Here is a 16048-nt window from a genome sequence, read left to right on the forward strand (position 1 = left end):
GTATTATAAGCCTAAACATGGGCGCTTTTACTGTCTCGGTGCTTTTCATACCTGTTCCTAATGCTTCTCCTTACCCTGAAAAGGTTTGACTTTTGCCAAGTTCTTTTAACTGTGCAGATAGTTAAGTGCACATTGCTAAAAAATTCCTTGGCAGGAATTATTTCAAATGGTTAAGAGAGAAACTTAAGTGTGCCAAATAATGGCTAAGAATAAATTTTTCAGACCAAAGGTAAGAGTCATTGTTCATCTCCGATCTTCCTACTCCTTTATTCCTTAGGTTCTCCCCAAAGATTAATACCTACTGACCAATGGCAAGACTGCAGAAGCATCACTATATTCACAAAACACATCTCTCCTGGGAAATGGTGAAAATCTTAGATCTTGGAAATGTATGAAGTACAGAGTTCTTTGCTCTGACAAGGAGTCAGTGCCTTTGTAAGGAGAATTTAGTAGAACACAAGAGAATGATTCGGCTGTGGCCATTAGTCATATTCTTAGATTCTGTGGCTCTCAGCTTATTTCATTCAGTAGATCAGATCTTGAGAACTGGCAACAAGAGAGAGCAAGAACTACCTAAAAACTACTATAGAAACCTTTGAACTTTTTTTTTTATCTTGGTAGTTATAAAAATGTTATTCCCTCTAATCTATTTTCTTAGCAGAATAATCTTTATTGTGTATAGATAAGATCACATCACCCCTCTGTTCAAAATATTTCTATGGTTTGCTACTGTCTACCAAATTTCTGAACAAGTTCTTGAAGACTCTTTGCAAGAGGGTACTATTTTGGCTTTCTAGACTTATCTCCTATGCTCCCAGCAGAACAACTGATCTTCTTGCCAAAGGATGGTGCTCTCCTGTCTGTGTCTTAATTTTGAATACTTCCTTTACTGTTCCCCACCCTCATTTCTGTTGAAATTTTAACCATTCTTCAAAGAACCTATATAGTGTTCTGGCTTAAGGGTTCAAGTCCTCCTCCTCAAATTTACTGGCCAAGGTCTCCCACTGCATCCAGGGATATTTGCCAGTTGTCCTGATCTATTTTTTTCTACAGGATCCAGATGGTTTTGGAGGAGAAGGTGAGGCAGGTGACCTTGCCCAGTCCTCCCTCACTCAAATCCAATTCACTTGCATGTCATGGCATTGCCTCCATGAGGTCACAGTCCTCTTACTACTGTGGGCAACTCTCTAACCTATAGATTTCAGAGGTCTTCAGATTTTCAACATGGCAGAGCTACTAATGAAATCATAATTGACAGCTTGAGGGAGTGTTTTCCTTTAGGTTTGGTGTCTAAGGAGGGAGAAAGAGCTCTCTTCATTTAATGGGGATCAGCTTCTGAATACCAAAGTTACTTACTCTTGGCGAAGGCTGCAATGTATCAGGTACCTCCAAGGAGATGGAGTTAGTAGCATCATGGGATGCCAGATTCAGAGCTGGAAGGGACTTCAGAGGCCATTTAAACCAGTCTCTTCATCACAGTTGAATAACTTGCCCAAGTTCACACAAGTGGCAAAGAACAGAGCCAGGATTCTAATTCCAAATCCGGTCCCCCTTTCCATTCTCCTACTAGGTGTCCCTGGGACACTGGACCAAACATATGTGACCACAAGAAGTGGATGGGGTCTCATCTTTGACCTTATTTCTTCTTATACCTTCCAGAAGTGGAGGCAGAAGAAGTCCAATAACTCTTCTCTTACTTTTCTTTTCTTTTTTTCCCTTTTGGTGGTCCAAGAAAACCCTTATCTCTATCCTTCTTGGTTTTACATGCATGCTAAATTATTACCCCCATTTTTACAAATGAGGAAACTGAGGCACTTATCCATGGTCACACTGTTAGCAACCATCTGAGGTAGGATTTGAGATCACATTTCTTGATTCTGAGTGCAGCCAGTTTTCCATTATGCTATCCTGACTCTCAACATTTAATTGCTAAAGTCTGCTTCAACAAATTTGTCTGAGACTTCTATACATTCAATAAATGCACTCATATCATTACATACAAAGTGGATAGATTTGGGGAACCTGTGACTTTATTTTTTTATTAAAGCTTTTTATTTTTTCAAAATATATGCATGGATAATTCTTCAACATTAATCCTTGCAAAACCTTGTGAAACCTGTGACTTTAAATGAAGCTTTTCTTGATATTCCATAATTCCAGCACTTTCCCTCTGATGAATATTTCCAATTTATCCTGTACATAGCTTGTTTATCATTGTTTGGATGTTGTCTGCTCTATTTGATTAAGAGCAAGGACAGTCTTTTATCTTCCTTTCTATGTACAGGGCCTGGCACATAGTAGGTCCTTATCTCTAATGACATCTTTTTTCATTCTTCTCTAAGCAAACAAAACAGGAACATGATAAAGATACCAGTTAGTATCTACTAATAGGTGAGTAAGAGAGAGTGGATTTTTTTTTGGGGGGGGGAGGGTTTATGTCACTGTTATTTATTCCTTTACTGCTCCAGGAGCAGTTGTGATGCAGTTGCATAAAAACTCAGCAACATTTCTTACTGTTTAAAATGGGCCTCATGTACTCGAAGAGCCTTGGTGTGAATCAACATTTTCACACATGACTCGAATCAAAACCATGGCTGTGATCACAGATGTCAGATGCTCATTTGGAAGACCAAATGAAACTGAATTCAAGAGTGTCACATCAAGTCCTGCGTTTACAAGCAGAAGCAACTGGGGCCATTAAATGGTTAGTGCTTCTTTGTAACTTGTACTTTAATTATGGTAAACATGAAGGACAGTACTAAATGATGGATTGATAGGAGATGACTTTCTTAGCCTAAAAATGTAGGTGCCGTCATCTCTTTTATTGGCAGAGGGAGAAGTCATTCTGAGGAAATCCTTAATCTTTTTGAAGCAGTGAAATAAATGAATATAAAGAAATATAAACAGGAAAGAAGGAAAAGGAGACACACATTTATATAAAATACTTACTATGCACCAGGTACTGTGCTAAATACAAATATTCTCTGGAACATGGGCACTTATTTCCATTTTATGACTGAGGAAACTGAGGCAGATATTAAATGACATAGTCACACAGCTAGTTTGTAGCTGGGACTGGATTTGGACTCAACTACAGTTGAATTCAATTACTCCTGACAAGAAGACCCAGGTACTGTTATTTTGAGGAGTTTTTCATAAAATCTCTCTGGATCATCCTGATCACACCTTCACAAACTCGAGGAATCTAAGTGAGTGATATTTCCCCCAAAAGGAGTGTGCCCAGCTTCCCTGCAAGTTTCAGGCTAAGACATAAAACGTAAAGCAGATTTTATTTAACACATTAAAAACACACTAGAGACTCATACCTAAGCCTATATAACAGTTAAGAAACTCCTTTTTTTTGGTGCCTTTTCCACCCCCTTCCAATAGGAACTTAGAGAAATCCCTTTGACTTCTAATACTGACTTGTTTGAATGTCCTGCTCATTAAAAGAGAAAAAAGGAAACTAAATGGTGCGGTGGTTAGAGCACCAGCACTGCAGCCAGAAGAATCCCAAATACTTAACACTTACAAGCTGTGTGATCCCAGGCCAGTCACTTAACCCCAATTGCCTTGAAAAGAAAGGGAAAGAATAAGCTAGAAAAGAACTAGAATCAAGTAGCCCTCCCCTCCAATTTTGTGTATCACTAGGGTCCTAAGTCCTTAAACCTGCAGAATCTATGTAACTTTTCATACCAGTAAGGGTCAAGGTCTGAGTTTATTTTCTGACTCTGGGGGATCCCTATTGCTCCTCAGTGACCCCTCCTCAATTCACTCTTTCCCAACAGGTACATGCTGTCTCTCCATCAGTCTGCAGTTCCACTGCTGTGGTTCTCACCAGGTACCTGTAGGATGCCATGGTAGTGCTCTCCCAACTCCCTCTCTACCCAAGTACCCCAGGGTGACTATTGTAGGTCCTTCTCCCTACCTCTCACTGGGGCACACTAGTGTCTGGCCCTTCAGTGCTCTACTGTGGCTATCTCTGTTGTTTCTTCCCATTGTCTTCCTCAAGAAAGGACATCATCTCTTTTTAAGATGTGATAGCTACAGCCTCTGAGTCATTTACTGCTTTCTGTTCTTTTTATTCAGTTCTCACTGTCCTGTCCTTTACACAAAAGGACCTCAGGAGGTGACTTTGAAGAACTAGTGACTTGTTCTGAAATGCAAGTCCCTGGTTCTCTCTTCCATCAGTGTTGAAAGTAAGGCACCCGGGATTCATTTACCTCTTCAACACCTGAGAATTAGATGGAAGAATCTCCTTCTTCTCCATGCAATCATCACCAACTGCTGGATCTTCTGGGACTTGGAGCAAAACATAACACATGCCCCTTTCCACTTGTCATTCTATTTCCTATCATACCCTAATTTTCACCCCAGTAACTGCAGTCAACCTTGCAAATTCCTTGAGGCTCTAAGACTTAGAAACATCTATGAGTTCAAGGACTTCATCACCTTTCCGGATGACTTTTGGAAGAACAATTGATCTCCCCAATTCAGTCTCTCCCTTCTTCAATCCACCCTTTACACAGCAGTTAAATTAATCTTGAATTTACACAGTTAATCTTTGAATTTATCACTACCCTACTCAAGAATTTACCGTGGCTTCCTACTGCCTAAAGGATTAAAAAAAATTAATACAAACTCCTGTTTGGCTTTCAAAATCAGGCTCCAACTTAACAATTAATTCCATATTACTCCCTCTAGTTGTTGTCTATCATACTTATTTCCTACCTCAGCTTTTATACCAATCCCTCTGTCCTGGAATGTTCCCACTATTTCCTTCTCTTCTCAGAATCTTCAGTACCTTAAGGTGCTGCTCAGGTTAGAAGTTCCTACACAAAATCTTTCCTAATTCCACCCTCCCCTTTGTTAAAACTTAAATCCAAATTATTTTGTATAATTATACACATTTACATAGCACTTGAGAAGTGTCATCTCATTTATCCTCACAACAAACTTGGGAGATAGGTGCTGTCATTATCCCCATTTTAAAAATGAGGAAAGTGAAGCAGCTAAAGTTTAAGGAACTTGCCCAGTCTGGTGACTGTTTGAGGCTGGGTTTGAATTCAATTTACTCTAAGTAGTACTCTATTCACTGCCTTACCTACTGCATCCAGGCATAAAGATAGAGAGTGAATATATTTTACTTTTATTTATCTATTCATGAACTCCCCAAAGGATATAAATTTATCTGAGTGCAGAACTGTTTTATTTGTGTCTTTGTATTCTAATTGCCTAAGGCAGTTCATTACACATAGTAGGAGCTTAATTTATTCCCCCCCCTCCCCATTGAGTACCAGAAAAGTGATTATTTAGCCTACTTAAAGTCCTCCAGAGAGTGAAAGATAACATGTTCCCTTCTCAACTAGTTTAGTTCACTTTCAGACAGCTGTGATCAGCAGGAAGCTTTCCCTTACATCAGACTCAGTTCTGCCTTCTGGGGTTAAATAAAACAATCTTTCTTCCAAATGACAGCTCTTCAAATATGCCGACAAAGATCAGATCAGGTCCCAATCCCCTCAAGTCTTATCTTCTTCAAGTTAAGGCTCCCTACTCCATTTAATCCTCTTGGACTTGAACTTGAACCTTTCATCATTCTGGCTGACCTCACCTACCCACTCTATCTAGGACAGAAGTTCTTTACCATTTTTGTGTCATAGACCCTCCTTTTGCAGCCTGGTGAAAACTCTTGAGTCCTTCTCCAAAAAATGTTTTCATATGTAGAAAATAAAACACATAGAACTAATTAGATCTAAACAGTTGTCAAAATATGAGAGTAAGACAAACAAAACAAGTCCACAGAGCCCAGGCCAAGAACTCCTGTGCTGGCTTATTAATGTCCTTTCTAGGAGAGCTTGTAAGCAGATGCTTTAGGGCTTTCCATTGAGAATAGATTCCTCACCTCTGGGCTAGCTTTCCTTCACTAACAGTGTCAGTACATGATGTTAAGAAATGGAAAAGCTAACCATTTATTCTTTCTGCTCCAAGGAGACTAGTGCCTGAGCTTGTGATTCTGCAGTCACTTTCCTTCCAATTGACAGAAGAGCCAATCAATTTACTGGGGAGGGGGACAGGTGGGAGGTGTTGAGAACTTGTACTACTCTAAGATGCTATCCCTTGCTACCTGACTCCTCCTCTTCTCCATCCTTCCCTTCCAAGGCTCAGACATTATCCCCTAAGGGTGCTCAGACAAGGTTGTCATTATCAAAGCCATATTCTTCCTAAGGCACATCTGGTGGAGATGTCCCAAAGGGAAGGGATTCAATCTGTCTATTTAATTGGTGCTTAAATTCCTACTTCACCTTGAAATGGCTGTATGGTCTTGGATAAGTCATTTTACAATTGACGTAACACACATTGTCTTTCTCATGGGGGTGATGTGAGAATCAAATAAGATCACATAAATAAAATTGCTTTGTAACTGCAAAATGCCCTGTATAAATGCAGCTCTCTGATTCCTTTTTTTTTTTTTTTTTTTGGTGTGTCACAGACTTCTCAGAATAATTTTTTAAAAATTCATAATGTGGGGGGAAATAAAATATTATTAAAATAAAAAAATCTTGATGGGAGGACATTATAAATCTCATTTAGAGTTTAGAGAAAATAAAGATGTAATTTTTTACCATTAAAGTTTACAATCTTCCAGATTTGAATTCCTTGACCTCCCTCTCCCTTAGTGGTCCATGAAGCCCAGGCTAAAAATATCCATTTTTTTTTTTTCACTGAAATCTCCTTTTGAAGTGATCCTGAAGGCTCAACCAATGGAATATAAGTTCTGGTAGTTTCTACCATACTGAAAAGACTAAGTATTAAGAAGGAATACATGTCTTACCAAGGACCTGCTTAGCTAGGTGAGATCTATCACTAGAAGGTTGGCTGCTGGGCACAAATGGAGTGAAAGCCACATTAGTAGAAAGAGCAAATCCCCACATCAATGAAATAGTGGGAAATGAGTGAAGTTAGTCTCTTAATTTACATAAATAAGACTTTAGTTCAGGCTGTCATCACTTCCTCTCTTCAAATACTCTCCCAGCCAGCCTCCCAATTGGTCTCCTTGCCTCAAATCTCTTTGTTCTTCTCCCTTTCCCCAGTTCAACATAAACTCTGTTTTTGCGGTTGTCTCTTTGAGACCCCATTTGTGGTTTTCTTGGTAGAGATACTGGAGTAGTTTGCCATTTCTTTCTCCAACTCATTCATTTTACAGATGAGGAAACTGATTTATTCAGGGTCACCCAGCTAGTAAGTGTTTGAGGATGGATTTGAATTCAGGAAGATGAATCTTCCTGATTCCAAGCCAAACAGGCCTTTCAATTACTCACAAAAGATGCTCCATTTTTCATCCCTGTGCTTTTGCTTTGGCTGTCCCATATGCCTAAAAGGATAATCTTTCTTATCTTCAGCCTCATGGAGTCCTTTTCCTTTAAATACAGCTTACCCACCATCTTCTTTTTGGATTCTTTCCTTATGTCCCCCAAAAGCTAGTTGCTTCCCTCCCATGCTACTTTGAATATATTATTCTTTTTCTACTTTCTATTTATACCATGTATTATTTTAATTTTTAGATTTTTTTTGGGGGGGGGTATGTGTGAGGTAACTGAGACAAATGATCCAACCAGGGTCACACAGATACTAGGTGTCAAGTATCTAAGGCTGGCTTTGAACTCAGGTTCTCCTGACTACCCACTATTCCACCTAGCTTTTCCTTGTGTATTATTTTTAAATGTGCTTTTCTTCCCCATTATATTAGAAGCTCCTGGTAGTGAGTAGGAGTTGTTACATTTTTTTTTTGTAATGCCTAGCATAGTTTCTGGTACTTAATGAGTGCTTAATAAGTGTTGATTGTTCCATATACCCCTGGTGTAGTGCAGACTAAATCAGATTGAGAATTTTAATTGGGAAATTGAGAAATATTTAACAAAATAAATACATAAATAATATTTGACTTTCTAAGTCAATATGTGGCCCTGAGGGATTCTCATTTGTAGTTTAGCAGAGCTGTTTCTATTTGAGTTTGATACTAATGAGTAGTATTGGATAGAAAGCCTGCCTCAGAGTCAGGAAGAATTGGGTTCAAGCCCCATCCATCTCTAATGTACTTGCTGTGTGCCCCTGGGCAGATCCTTGAATTTTTTAGCATCCTCACCCACAACTCTAAGGCTAAATTGTAGAGCAAGTGTTAATTTGAATTGAAAGAGTTTCATCAACAGGAGTTCTTTATTCCAATGAAATTACAGGTCTGGTCCAAATAAGCTATAAAAATTGTTATTACTCTTACAGATTTCCCACCCTTCTCCCAGGGAGATCCATGATTTCTCTGTAAGTTTCAAGACTGAAAACAAAACATGTGGAGTAGAGGTGAATTTATAAATACATTCAAAGTTAGGTTGGATGATACTTAAGATAAAAAACTGCTTGCCTTCCTGGGGCTGTGGATTCCTCAAGGGCAAGTTCAAGTCTCGGGACCCAGACAGATGTCTGCTCCCCAAGAGCAGACACCAAAGATTAGAACAGATTGTTCTTACCAAGGAGTATCATTTCCAATTCTCCTCATTTTCTCTAGTCCTTCACTAAATCAGGGCTCCTTGAAGGCAGACCTGAGAACATCTATATTAACTTGAGAACATATACAGGGGTGACTTTAAAAAAGGTGTTCTTGTCCAGTAGCATGGTAAAGCACTGGGAGAACCGGACTTTATGTTACATATAGATCTCAGAATATTAAAGCTGGAAAGGAAGGAAATTAATGGTCCAAACTCACCAAGTTGCTTGGCTGAGTTGGGACTTAAATTCAATCTTTTTTTTATTATTTTAAATTAAAAAAATTAATAGTATTTTATTTCTCCCATATAGGCAGATAGTTTTCAACATCAAATTCAACCTTTCAGCTACCAATTGAGTGCTCTTTCTCTTACTTCTCTTCTTTTTCTAATTCTGCCAAAGTCTGCCCCAAAATCTCTATGGATTTATTGATATATATTTTGAATTTTCTCTCTGTGTAGTATTTTCCTTAAGAGAATGTAAGTTCCATGAGAGAAAAGATTATTTCATTTTTGCCTTTTAATCTCTGCACTTATAGAAGTCTTATAAAATAGTTATTGAATCTCTTGAAACTCTTCAGGGAAATGGAACTTATTACAAAGCATCTCATTCCATATTTATTTGTGTATCAAGCCTAAATCTCTATTTCCACAATTTCCAAAGACTGCTTTAAAAGCCAGTAATTCTCAAATTTTATACTATTAAAAATTGAGTATCTGTACAAAGTTTTTGTTTACATGAGTTATACTTATAGACATTTACCATATTAGAAATAAAAACTAATTTTGAATTTGTAAACTCTTTTAAAGGCTTTCAAAGATCTATCCATCCCCTCCTCCCCACCGAGGATTCTCTGGACCACACTTTGAGAACTACCACTTTAAACCATACTAGCTTTACTTGCTATTCACACAATATTCCTTTTTCTACCTCCAAGTTTTTAAATAGGCAGTTTTCTATGCCTATGAAACATTCCCTCCTTATAATCTGACTCCTAGAAAATGCTAGTTTAGGTCCTCATGGGAAACCTCCTACACGAAAGCCTTTCCTATTCTCCACCCCCAAAGTTGTGAGCACATTGCCCCTTCTTTGTATAGACTTTGTATTAGTATACAAACATCTGTATATTATACCTGTGTATTATTGTATGTCCTAAGTAGAATGTAAGCTTCTTGAGAACAGGGATTCAAAGTTTTGTTTTTGTATCCACACTGTCTTAGCAATTGTAGATACTTAATGAATTCTTACTGAATTAACCTTTGTTCTATGCTCTGGGGCCAAGTAGAACAATTTTAATATCTCATCCTCATACCAGACTATCAGTTTCCCCCAAATCTTCTCCAAAGTAAATACTTCCAGTCCTTCAACTGATCCTTATAGTCTTTAGTACCTTCATAATGTTGATCCAACTTGAATGTGATTTGACTTATTATCCTTCCTAAATTATAGCAATCATAATGAAATATAGTACTCTATATGTGGTCTGTAAATGAGTGGAAACAAGGCACTATGCCTTATTCAACATAACCTAAATCTACATTAGTTTTTTTTTTTTTTTTTTTTTTTGAGGGGGGAGCTCCCATATCACCTTGTTGACTCTTACTGTGTTTGTAACCATTCAAATACCCTAGTATTTTTCTTATATGAACTATCGTCTATCTCCATCTCTCCATTGAATGGCATCTTTCTTTTTTTTTAATGGTTTTTATTTACCAGATATATGCATGGGTAATTTTACAACGCTGACAATTTGTCAAATCGAATGGCTTATTTCTTGAACCAAGCTGTAAGATTTTTGCATTTATACCTATTCTTCTCATTTTATGAGATTTAGCTTATCAGACGCCTCTTTTGATCCTGTCAGCCATTCAGTGTGTTGGCCATTGCTCCCAGCTTTGTCTTCTTCTGCTTTGATATTCAAGCTGCCTGTGCCTTTTCTGATAAAAGTTCCCAAGGGCCCAAGGCTAAGGGCAGATCTCTCAACTTGATGTTAACCAAGTAATGACTCCTATTTGATTCTGTTCCTTGTATCCTACCGGCTGCACTATCACCTGGCCTACCTACTTCCATCTCATTAACTCATCTAGCACAATAGATTTTGCCAAATACTTTACTGAAATCCAGGTAATGATATGTTTATGGCAGTCCCTTGATTTAATAGTCTAGTAAACCTGCCAAAAAAAGGAAATGAGGTTATTCAGGCATGACGGATTTTTAATGAAGCCATTTTGGCTTCTAGTCCATACTGTTTCCCTTTCAAAATCATCCCTTTAATAACAGGCTCTTGAATTTTTCCATGAACAATAATAATAACAATATTAACAATAATAGTTGTCATTTATATAGCACTTTAAGGTTTACAAAATGTATCATGTTTATTATGCTTTAGGTGACAAGGAAGCCAAATCAGTGATGATGAAGAGCAGTTCTGTCAAACTAAACAGGACGAGGGCCACTAAAATGTAAGTAAATATCTCTGCCATATACATATTGCATATTGGTTTAGAAAACCACATATTACTACATATTAGTGAATTTTATGCATTTGATCAATCACATTTTATATTTGTCAAGTATTATATTTATGTATATTTATATTTTTCAATTACATTTTAACCTGCTTCAGGCTGTACTTGGAAGTGTAGGGACACTTCTGATCTAGAGGATGGCCCTCCTTAAAGGGAAACATAAAACTGAATTTGTTCCCACTACAATCTTCAATGTTTATAATATCCTTCCCTCACAATTATCCTGTCAGGCAATATTATCCCCATTTTATAGGTGAGGAAACTGAGGCTCAGAAAAGTTATGCCAAATGGGACAGATAATATGTGTAAAAAGTGCCCGGCACACAGTAGGTGCTATATAAATGCTTGTTCTCTTCCCTTATGTAGCCCAGGCTGATGTGGTTAGTCTTACAGCCAGGATTTGCACCAGGTTCCTGAGTCCAAGTTCAGCCCTCCTTCCATGTCACCATCCTTCTCTCTAAGGTGTCTAACCAGTCCTAGATGAAGAGGCAGTTGTAAAACATACCACAAAAAATGTACCAAACTGTTGATTGTCGTGTGGGGGTCACCGATTCACAGAGAGAACCCTTGCCCCTGACTGTTAAGAGTCATTTTCTTCGTCCAGATTGTTCCTGCCACTCAGGGGCCGATATGGGTGACATCTCAGAATGAGAAGGTGGACACATGCTCAGAAGAAGGCTAGCCTGGGGGGGACTCACATCACCTTGCTCTGACTCCTGCTGTCTTGATTAGGGCACAACCTGCCTCCAAACTTTTTCCTGTTCCACCTAAATACACAGGGACCAGCAGGAATTCTCTCACAGAAATCTTGTTCTCTGAGGGACACAGTAGTTAAACTGTTCCTCTCCTGGGGTGCAGAACAATACGAACCACAGCATCTCAAAGGGACCTTAGAGGTATCTTAGAACAGCATTCTAATTTTATAGATGAGGAAACTGAGGAGTAGAGGCAATGGGACTTGTCTGTGATCAAGCAGCAAGTTTGTCACAAAAACGGGACCAGAATTCAAGTCTCTAAATTCCTAACTTATTACCCTTCTTACTATACTATATCCAGATACCTTGAGAGGAGTTCCTTGGGAAGAGGATTCGGGTGGTTATAGAATCCCTGCAGGAAAATGGCCAGGTTTTATGTTTTATGCTGTTATATGCTGAGCTTTATAGGTGCTGGTTCTACAATTATGTGAGTGATATATTTCCAGATCCCATATCTGAACTCTGGGACAAGGGGGGGACCTGCCAATTATTAGATTAGTTCTCAGAAAGTATGTATAGGAGTGTATAAATATATATATATACATACATATATGTATGTATAAATATAAATGTTATGTTGCATATCTAATTTTTATATTTATATGTTAAAATCTAGTGTGGTAACATTAAAACCCTAGAATTGGCTGCCAGGGAGAATACATAGGCTCTAAGTGGTTGGCAATTGTGTTCTCTCCTGTGACATTACTTTCCAACTGGGGAAAGGAGGAGGTAATATCTCAGCAGTAGCTCTCAGGTACACGTTAGCCAGCAGGCCATGTGGTCAATTATTATCATAGACAAATTCCTGCTGTGTTCTTCGTGATCCAAAGCACATTCTTCACAATTCTAATTCTCTTCATTAGCCCACAGACCCACCAAGACCAGTTATGTTTTCTTGTAGTTCACAGAGATAGCTCCAAGTTCCTATGGCTGATTTCTGTAGAAAATTACACAAAAGTCACATGTACTAAGGAAAAGAATGGTGACCATTGCTGTAATGAAAAGATAGAAGCACACATGGTTGTTTGGCTCTGTATCAACTTGTCCTCATGCAAATGTATTTTAATAAGTTTCTCACTATCCAGGTGCCTCTCTTCTATGGACAAACTCCAGCTGATCAATAACCTTTCCAAAATACACAGGGCACATGACACAGTCTAATGCAGTACTGAGCAGCAATATAGCTTAATGGAGAGAGGAATCTGGGTCTCTGCTGTAAAAATAGGGATCATAACACTTATCACTAGGATTGCTGTGATATTTGAATGAAATATTTGTAAAGCACATAGTAGGCGATTAATAAATGCTTATTCCTTCCTTCCCCTCAAGAAAATCTGGACTCAAGTCCTGTTTTGACATACACTAACCAAGTGTCTGCAAGGTAAATCATTTACCTTGTCAGTGTCTCTCACTGATGAATGCTTTAAAACTAAATTACAGACAAGTTGTTGATCTTCATCTATTCATGGGGAGAATTTCTCCACTGGAGTTTTGCCACATCAACAAAATCACATATAAGAAAAAGTATTAGATTTTTGGGCTGCTATATCATGCAGGTGCAGCCAACAATAACCCATTAGTCTTTTCACATAAAACATTGTCTGGTTTTGCCTTTTTTGTTTTGTACTAGTATCATGTTATTTGAAGGATGTTAAATTTAACCTATGGAATTTCACTTAGTTCATTTTGATTTGCCAAACTAAATTATATGCCCTGTACATCAATGAACATTCTTTTATCATCTATATTCAGGGAGTCAACTTTTTTGTGGCATGAACCATTCTCAGAATTATTATTTTTTTAAATACACAAAATACAGCAGAAAACAACTATGCTGAAATACAGTTATTTGAATATAAGAAAAAAAAAAAAAGCTCATAGGTCCTAGATTAAAAATCCCTTATCCACGTCAAGGGATAAAGTGGGCTTTCTAGTTCTCCAGTACAATTGGCTCATCTTGACAGTCACCAACCTTTCAGGAATTGGTGAACTGCCTATACATGTTGCTCATAATCACTCCCCTGGAGAACATAATTGCCTACAGCTGACTCCAGAATGCTAGTCTGCATTTTCTTGTGCCTGAGTGCATACTATTCATCTTGACATCTCCTATTTTGACATAGGAAGAGAATGTACCCTAGTTTCCCTGAGATTTTTTTTTTCTGGACTTACTGGCATTTTGTTAGTGACAGCAAAAAAGATGAGATATAATGGTTCCAGAGGCAAAAATTGCCTCGAAAGATAATCAAAATCCTGGGAGAGCAGAGAGTTTTTCAGAAGACTTGCCTCAACTTCCCTTTCTTTCCAGGATTACCATTATCTCAGAAAGAACTAATTCTCCTTGAGAGAAAGTATAAAGACAAAAACCTCCTCTTTTTTTTCTCATTGGCAGCTGATGATTGAGAAATAAATCATCCATGACAGCTGATCCTTAGCAGACAGAGATCCAAAGGTGGGGAAAGCTAATATGTCTTTGGCTTCACAAATGGAAACTGATAAGTTACCTATTTACAATGATCATACCAATAAATGATACCATTGATAGTGGGGCAGAACAACTTGACCTCACTTATCATGCTCTATCCAAGGTATCAAACTCCAAGACATCATCAATGTAATTGGCTCTGCAGGATATTGATATTCTAAGTCTAATATTTCATCATATGGGGGAGTCAAGACAGCTTGAAGCTTTTGTGTATTAAAATAAACTGGTGCAAAAGTCCTTTCTCCCGAGATGCTATCTCTTTTGTGACATCCAGTGGCTACTGATTTAATCCTATGTGGATCTTCCTACATCCTTCCCTACTCATCTGCTCATCAGATTATTTTCAAGCCTACACACGTGTACTCCCTGTACTCCCTGTGTACTTGTTTTCTTTCTGTTTTATTCAGAATGAAACTGAAATAAATTTAAAGAAAATGTGAAAAGCATTCAATAGTGAGTCAGATACTAAGCCCTTTAGACAAACTAAAGGTACCATCAAATAGAAAATGTATTTTTACTACAGTTGAGAAAACTTATTTCAAATTATGAAATTTCATTTCCTATACAAAGAAATGGTACTAGTGTAATAGAGTTTTTAACTGATTCAAAATCTACTCATCAACTAATTGAATCAAAACAATGAGAAAGACAATTCAACTCAAATATTTACAGTAAATAGCTAGTATATGCTGGGCTTTCTGGAGATAAAAATTAAAAATAAAGCATAGTCCCTATCCTTATGTAGCTTATAGTATATTAGGGAGCAGGAGAGCTAAGAAAGGAACACAAATAAATACAATACAAAGTAGAATATGCAAGGAACTGCATGCTTAGACATCTAGATAGGAAGGTAGGTAGATAGCTAGATCTGGAGTTAGGAAGACCAGAGTTCAAATCTAGTTTCAGACAATGCATAGTTATGTGACTCAAGTCAACTCATTTAACCTCTGTTTTCTTCAGTCTCCTCATTTGAAAAAATGGACCCAATAGGGAGCCCTCTTTGTAGTGGCCAGAAACTGGAAACTGAGTGGATGCCCATCAATTGGAGAATGGCTGAATAAATTGTGGTATATGAATGTTATGGAATATTATTGTTCTGTAAGGAATGACCAAAAGGATGATTTCAGAAAGGCCTGGAGAGACTTACATGAACTGATGCTGAGTGAAATGAGCAGAACCAGGAGATCATCATATACTTCAATAACAATACTGTATAATGATCAATTCTGATGGACGTGGCCATCTTCAACAATGAGATGAACCAAATCAGTTCCAGTAGAGCAGTAATGAACTGAACCAGCTACACCCAGCAAAAGAACTCTGGGAGATGAGTGTGAAACACTACATAGAATTCCCAATCCCTCTAATTTTGTCCGCCTGCATTTTTGATTTCCTTCACAGGCTAATTGTATACTATTTCAAAGTCCGATTCTTTTTGTACAGAAAAATAACTGTTTGGACATGTATACCTATATTGTATTTAATTTATACTTTAACATGTAACATGTATTGGTCAACCTGCCATCTGGGGGAGGGGGTGGGGGGAAGGAGGGGAAAAATTGGAATAAAAGGCTTGGCAATTGTCAATGCTGTAAAATTATCTATGCATATATCTTGTAAATAAAAAGCTATAATTAAAAAAAAAGAAAAATGGACACAATAATATTTAACTTCCAGGTTAGTTGTGAGGATTAAATAAGGTAATATTTTATAGCCCTTTGCAAACCTTAAAATACTATAAA

General features: G+C 37.7%; 1 protein-coding gene across 3 annotated transcripts in view; it reads right to left on the reverse strand.

Annotated features, from left to right (window-relative positions):
* The window catches only part of PRKCB (protein kinase C beta), a 629528-nt gene that overhangs the window by 13226 nt on the left and 600254 nt on the right, over positions 1-16048 (reverse strand). The window lies entirely within an intron of this gene.

Source organism: Sminthopsis crassicaudata, chromosome 1 (assembly GCF_048593235.1).
Source record: "Sminthopsis crassicaudata isolate SCR6 chromosome 1, ASM4859323v1, whole genome shotgun sequence".
In the NCBI taxonomy this organism is placed as follows: Eukaryota; Metazoa; Chordata; class Mammalia; order Dasyuromorphia; family Dasyuridae; genus Sminthopsis; species Sminthopsis crassicaudata.